The sequence below is a fragment of the Chiloscyllium punctatum genome, chromosome 48 (assembly GCF_047496795.1).
Source record: "Chiloscyllium punctatum isolate Juve2018m chromosome 48, sChiPun1.3, whole genome shotgun sequence".
In the NCBI taxonomy this organism is placed as follows: Eukaryota; Metazoa; Chordata; class Chondrichthyes; order Orectolobiformes; family Hemiscylliidae; genus Chiloscyllium; species Chiloscyllium punctatum.
Window position 1 is genome coordinate 51,099,967 of NC_092786.1, and position 7,713 is coordinate 51,107,679.

Sequence of the window (7,713 nt, forward strand, 5' to 3'; positions counted from 1 at the left end):
CACTGTGCACACTGGAACTCTGCTTTGAATTATGCAAGATGAGTTGGACACATTATGTGTCATTTGCAAGTTTTATTGATTTTTTATCCTTCTGCCTTGGTGGAATTTGCATTCAATTAATAACATCTGGAATTGAGTGTTCATGCCAGTAATGGTGGCCTCGAAAGTGTTATTGTTGTAAAAATTCAATTGGGAAGGAAATCAGCTTCCCCAGCCTGCTTTGGAGAAAATGAGGACTGCAGATGCTAGAGATCAGAGTCAAGATTAAGGTGCTGGAAAAGCACAGCAGGTCAGGCAGCATCCAAGGAGCAGGAGAATCAACATTCTGGGCATTAGCCCCTCCTGATGGAGGGCTTTTGCCCGAAATGTCGATTTTCCTGCTCCACAAATGCTGACTGACCTGCTGTGCTTTTCCAGCACCACACTCTTGACTCCAATCTGCTTTGGCCTACACGTGACTCCAGATGTATGTCAAAGTGGTTGATTCTTAACTGTCCTCTGAAATGGCCCAGCAAACTGCTCAATTCAGGGTAATTAGGGTTGGGCGACAAATGCTGCACTTGCAAATGACACCCAGATCCCATGAATGATTTTTTTTTTAAAAATTGCATTTACACAGTGCCTTTACCTGGAAAGTCCCTATGTAAGAACCCTAAAATCTGAAACAAACATACATGAATGATTAGAACAAGCATCCAAAGACATGGTCAATGAAATAAGTTTTAAGGAAACTCTGGCAGGGGAGAAAGTAAAGTGGATTGATTCAATGAGGGAACTACAGAACCTAGCACCTTAGCAGCTGAAAGCGTGGTGCCAGTGGTGCCCCAATAAATCTCAGAGATGAACCAAGAAGCAAGAATAAAAGGGACACAGAAAATTCACAGGGTGATAGGACAGGAAGAGTTTATCGAGATAGGGAGGAGTGAATCAATGGAGGGATTTGAAAGCAAGGATAAGAATTTTAAAATTGAGGCATTGTGAACATAACAAGGAGTGACTGGGATCACAGGAATAGAGCTCTGGATAAGCTCAAGTTAACAATGCATGCAGCACAATTACTCAAGGTCATATTTCCTGATTCTCTCACTGACAAGCAAAATAAAGGCGCAGCATTATCTCAACTCAGAGCAGCAGACCATGACAAGAATCCAGTTTTGATTCTCAATTTAGACTGAGCTTACACATCTCAATCAAAGCAGGAGTTGAGGATATGACAGTTGAGGAGGAGTTGAGAGGAGAATCACCCCCATTTCTGAGTGTTATTAAGTGCAAAGTATGTGTCAGGCAGGGACAGGGGCATGCTCGATCGTACTAGCCCCCATTGGAACGCATGCAAAAAATATATCCACGGGCAAAGTTACTAGGACGCAGTTAGCACCCAGGGTAACATGTTCTGATGTAGCTGACCTCTCAGAAGTGGACAGAAGTTGAACATCCTTTAATGAGTGCCATATACCCACAGACATGGCACAAGGCTCCCCCATTCCAGAGGAGTTCACAACATCATTATATCATTTTAGAATGTCATTTGGAGAAAGTTAACAATGTTTAAGAATAATAGTCATATATTTCCAATTTATGTAAGTTGTGAAGCATTCGTATTATCAAGCTCACACCATACAATCTGGTCATTTAATGTGGCGTTTGATATTTGCTTGATATCAATCTAATGGTGTTGAATTCAGTGTCTCAGCTGGGTGTTCTTCATACAGTTCATTCTGTTCTCAAACAGCTTGCATAGCTCATTTTGGTGATTAATCAATTTCCCTGTTCAGGTTTGCTGTAAGTAAGTTTCTTTGACTCAGTCAGGTGTCTCAACTATTCTTATGCCTCCATTAATCTGTTTCTTTGCCTTGACTGGTATTGTTTCATTTCCTGGCGGTTTAGATTCTTTCTATTTATTTCCAGCCTCCTCCATCCGCCAGCTTTTTAAATCTCCATTCCCTTTTCACCTCTCTTGAAACTTGGTTTAAAACAAGCACAATTCACTACCTCATTTTAAAGCGTCCATTCATTACATCTAACAGTGAGTGTAGGCAAGCTATTCATCTCATAGGAATATCAAATAATAGACTGATCCTGTCACGTTCAGCTAATGGTCAAACTAGCTTTTTAGCCTATTGTGAAGCTTTGTAGTATGTCTGTTGGCGCCCCAGTTAAGATCAGCTAGCACAGAACCAGCCACAGACTAAGTCCCCTCAGGACTGCAGGCCTCAGTTACTCACTGTTTTTACCACATGAGCCATCTACATTGTTAAAAAAAAACTTATAGGAATAGGAAAAAAGCCAACAGACGCAATGAACCTGACACATTTTGATGGATCAAACTCACCTCCACTTCATTTCTCACAATAATCCTTTCTGTTTCCAGAAAATGTGTTGAATAGTCTCTTGATCCCATTTGTGCTGTCTGCTTCAATGACTTTGTTTGGTAGCTCATTCATAATTTCACTCTCTTTTAATTGAAAAACCTCCCACGGCTTCCATTCCTACTGCTCTTCTTCTCATTTTTAATGCATCTCCTGGGATTTTAGCTTCTGATAATTATGTGCAATTTGCCGAGTTCACTTTTTCTATTTTATTTTCAGTGGTGAAAACGCCAATTACATTACCTTGGAGATAAAGAAGACCGACCCAGAGACCTTACGATTTGAAATTCTTACTCTTCTGTCTTTCAGTTTTGTCCAGTCTCAGGAGGTACAATGATTAGGTGATCAGAACTGCAAATAATACTAACAATATACCTTAACTAATACAGCAACTTTCTCAGCATTGTTCTGTGAAAATCAATGTAACAGACATAAAATAAAAAACAAATTAATACAATCTATACAAGCCACTATTACCTCTTATTTAATGTTCAAATCACCATTCCTGATGTGAGTGCACACCAGATCTTGTAACTTTTAGATTTTTATGTTAGGGATGCAATTTATCCTAGACAATGAGGTTGTTGATGATAATCAGGCTTGGTGAAAATGCTTATTTCATCGTTCAAGTGAATTTTGTGTTTACAATGTGAGAGAAATTAAAAACATATCACCAATGCAAATTGCACATAATGGTGTCGGTATAAAGATCCCTCTCAACATAGATTCTGTTTTAAAATATGTTGTAAAGGATTTTTTTTATGCATTAGGGCAATGACTGCACTGGTGCTAAGGCATACAAACGTACTTCATTAAAACCTGATAACCATTTTAAAGTCACGTGACAAGAAAAATTGGTGACTCCACAACATTAATCCAGAGGACTGGGATTGTAATAAGATCAGCTGACAAGAAAAGCAAATGTACATATTGTCTGTTATCACCTACAGCACAAATCTCAGATATATCTCATAAATCATCAGCTTACTCATTAATCAGGTCCTGACATCTCACAGTGGAGAGATTCTTATCTAAACATTGCCTTCTATGAAACTCTTGCATTTGGCAACTTTATAAAGATCGAACTTAGGGTTGTAATGGGCGTTTCGTTAAAAGAATTTTTGTTTAGCAATACACATCGAGTAAAAGTCACCCTGTCAAATCAAGAATTCAATCAGCAGCAGTCCAGGAAACAGATCTTTCAATAGTAGTCAAGCACCTTATTTATGATCCAATCTCTCAAAAAAAATTTGTTTTGTATTTCTTTAAACAGGAAGGGTGAAATCACACTGTGTGATAACAATAAGAGATACATTGAAAAACCAGTTTTGGAACTGGTTAACCCCTTTAATGCCATAGCAGGTGGAAAGACTTACATTTGACTAATGTCAAGCAGCACAATTCCATAGGGTTGCAGAGAGGAGTCAGAAGGTCGATTCAGGCAAATTCAGGGCGGCACGGTGGCACAGTGGTTAGCACTGCTGCCTCACAGCGCCAGAGACCTGGGTTCAATTCCCGCCTCAGGCGACTGACTGTGTGGAGTTTGCACGTTCTCCCCGTGTCTGCGTGGGTTTCCTCCGGGTGCTCTGGTTTCCTCCCACAGTCCAAAGATGTGCAGGTCAGGTGAATTGGCCATGCTAAATTGCCCATAGTGTTAGGTAAGGGGTAGATGTAGATGTAGATGTAGGGGTAGGGGTATGGGTGGGTTACGCTTCGGCGGGGCGGTGTGGACTTGTTGGGCCGAAGGGCCTGTTTCCACACTGTAAGTAATCTAATCTAATCTAATCAAATTGCTCAGGACTGGGAAGCAGGCTGTGTAACTGGACTTAAGGGACAATTAAATATCATTGTGGAGTTTTAACTATTTGCAAATTCTTCTGTGCATTTGTACTGCATAATCTTTCCTGAATATGTCTTTACTCAACAAAGCATGGCACACATGCCAACTACGGCGAGACCATTAACTTGGTGTAACACTACAGCCAGCCTGAAACATGCTCATGTTCCAGTACAAAGAGTCGTCCACAAAATCACAGAACTGTTATGATAGAGAAGGGCATCATTCGGCCCATCGAGCCTGCACTGGTGCTGACCCTCTGCCATTTCCCCATACTTCAGCACACGATTCCTATTCAAGTAGCCATCCAACACCCTCCGGAATGTCTCAATTCAACCTGCCTCCATCACATTTCCAGGCAGTGCCTTCCATATCCTGACTACCCGCTGTGTGAAGAAGATTTTTCAAAGATCACCCTTGCTTTGGTTGCTTTAAAACCCAGTGTTGCAGACTGACAAATATCCCAAAGTCCAGGACCACATGCTGAAGTACACACAAAAACTTGAGATAGCCTCTGTAAAGGCTAAAAGATCACACAACACCAGGTTATAGTCCAACAGGTTTAATTGGAAGCACACTAGCTTTCAGAGCACTGCTCCTTCATCAGGTGATTATGATGTAAAGGCAGAACGGGAAAACATGGCATTGTCTAATGCCCTTCAGCTATAGTGCACCCATAGTGAAGATTGTGAGAAAAAACCCTCTGAGTATGTTCAACTTTTAATGACTATGATAAATTCCAACTGTAATTGTAACTGTGATGATTCTTGTACAGTATTGGAAGAAACTGATTTTGTTGTGCCATATGAAATGTCAACTTTGGTTATTACTTTCATGGATTTTTATGAATAAAATATATTTTTGGAGGAATGGGATGTGTTTCTGGAGAGAGAGAAGGAACTGGTTATGACAGGAAGATGGGGTAGATGCCTTCGTCAGGGGTTAATTGGATACTCATGACTTTTCCCTTTTCCAAATACTATTTGCTCTTGTCAGGACTTATGAAGATATCTTGAGAACATTGTCCATTGATTTGATTTCCTTTCTGAAATTAAAACAGAAAATTCTGGATATTCAGGTCAGCTTAGTAAACGATTGAAACGGAAAGGATGGGCAATGACGATTGAGATTATGTACACATGATCAAATATAGTTTGTTCTTCATTTTATACCTTATTAAAATATTTTTTCACTAAATGCTGTTCCTCTTTTATGAGCTCAGATTTATCCCAATAATCTAGTGACTGCAGGAAGTAGGCAAGGTGACTGTAGAAATGAATTGAAGGGAGATCTGGCTGAAAATAGGAGGGAGAAAAGGAACAGGGGGTTCTGCTGAATGAGCTAGCAGAAGAAATAAAGAAGTGAGCTCAAGTGGAAAAAAGATGACAGCTTTGGTGCATAAAATATTCTGTTTCTCTTCTGTATATGACACCTATTTCTGACCTCTGAGCATCCCTATTTTAATCACTCCACCTTCAGCTCCCAAGGACCTAAGCGCTAGACTTTCCTCCCCAAACCTATTCATAACATCATGAGATATTGTAGCAGGAGTAAGCTATTTGGCCCCTCAAGACCATTCCACCATTCACTAAGATGATGGATCTGACTTTGGCCTTTCTTCTTTAATTCATTTAAAGGATCTGGGCATTACTTGCTGAGTCAGCACTTCTTAGCCATCTTTAAGTGATCTTTGCAGAAGTTAGATACAATTAAGCGATTTTAGAGGCTATTTCTGAGGGCAAATGGTCTGGTGTCACAAGTGGGCAATTTTTTTTATTCCCTGAAAGGGAACTGGATGGATTTTTAAAAATTATCTAATGGGTAAAGCAGAATCTCAGCTCAACAGTAAGCAAGCTTCCCATCAAGATGCATGCCAGTCAGTGACACCCACATCCTATGAGTGAATAAAAAAAATCTCTCCAAGCTGACTTGCCATTCCTTCACTGTCGCTAAGTCAAAATCCTGGAATTCTGTCTCAAAAGACCCTTATGGGTCTACCTGCAGCATATGGACTGCAGTGGTTCAAGATGGCAACTCCCCTCTACCTTTCCAAGAGCAACTAGGGACGAGCAATAAATGCTGGCTCAGTCAGAGATCAGCCCAGGTCCCACAAATGAATAAAAAGAACACGATTCAAAGTGGGTTCATAACACCAGTGAGAGAACCAGTGCAATGGCGCTCAGAGCTAGTAACTATTCCCAAGCCTAATGGACAACCAAGATACTGTGTGGAGTTCACTCACTTAAGTAAAGAACAGATAGAATTTCACCGCCATTTTGTCTGTCGATGATAATTGAGCAAAATTGGCCAACAGCTTCCTCACAAAGCTAGATGCAAGCAGTTGGTTCTGACAGATAGCCTTAGACAAGAGTCAAAATTGCTGACTACATTTATTCCTACAAACTGGCAATATTGCTTCAACAATTTAGCCCATGTGGGATCACCTCTGCACCAAAGATTTTCCAAAGGGTAATGTCCAGCATCTTGGAAGCCATTTGACACCTGAAGGACATCCTAATCCATGGTACACAAAGGAGGAACATGATCAGAGAGTCAAGGATATGTCAAAAGCACTCTAGATGCAGGAGTTACACTGAATAAAGAACACCAAATCTGCAAATTGAATTACATTCCTAGGACATGTTATCTGACAACAAGGTGTTACAGTGGACCTAAGGAACACAAGAGTCATCAGAGAATTTCTGGCACTGAAATGCACAAATAATGTCAAGTGCTTCTTTGGTATGATGAATCATTTGGCAAAGTTTATCCCCAACGTAGCCAGTCCTACTCAATTCATAAAAGCCCCTCCATAATGGCCACCATGGCATTGCAGACTGCAGTTTGTGGAAGGATTAAAGCTACCTTCTACTGATGCTTTGGATCATTACAATTCAGGCTTATTCACTATTGTAACTACAGATGCATCACCCACAGAATGAATAACAGGCCTTATTCAAGTGAAAACTGATGGAACATGCAATCCAGTCTGTTCAGTATTGGGAGCTTTGACAGAAACTGAACAGAGGTATTTAATCATGGAGAAGGAAACTTTTGTGGTTTCTAGGGGGTGTGAAAGGTTCACAGACGACATCATGGGATGGACATTGCAGGTTGAGATGGACCGCAGGCCTTTGGTAAATTATTTGGATCATAGGAATTCTTTGATAGATCTCTACACATTCAGAGATTCAGGTTTAGGCTGATGAGATCTGATCATAGTGTAGTCTGCGTTGCAGAAAGGGCGCAAGTTATACCAGGTACACTCTCAACAGAAGCATTAGATTGAACAGAAAAAAACAGGACCTTAGTCTTGTAGAGGAATTAAAGTTTTATTCTGGAGTAATTTTACTGGCAATGCAGACATATTCATGCAGCTCAAAAATCTGACAAGGAGTGCACAAAGGTCAGAGAACTCTGTCTGCTAGGGTGGCTGAAATATAATCTAGCAGAGTAACTACTGAAAAGACACGTCAAGCAAAAGCAACACTAGTCGATAGTGGAATA

The 7,713-nt window shown here is 40.4% G+C and overlaps 1 long non-coding RNA gene across 1 annotated transcript in view; it reads left to right on the forward strand.

Moving 5' to 3' along the window:
• Positions 1 to 2,783, forward strand: part of LOC140469172 (uncharacterized) — a 59,543-nt gene extending 56,760 nt beyond the window's left edge. Inside the window, exon 3 of the long non-coding RNA XR_011956000.1 lies at positions 2,589 to 2,783. This is a non-coding gene — a long non-coding RNA (uncharacterized lncRNA). The remainder of the gene's footprint in view (positions 1 to 2,588) is intronic.
• The last annotated feature ends 4,930 nt before the right edge of the window (positions 2,784 to 7,713 follow it).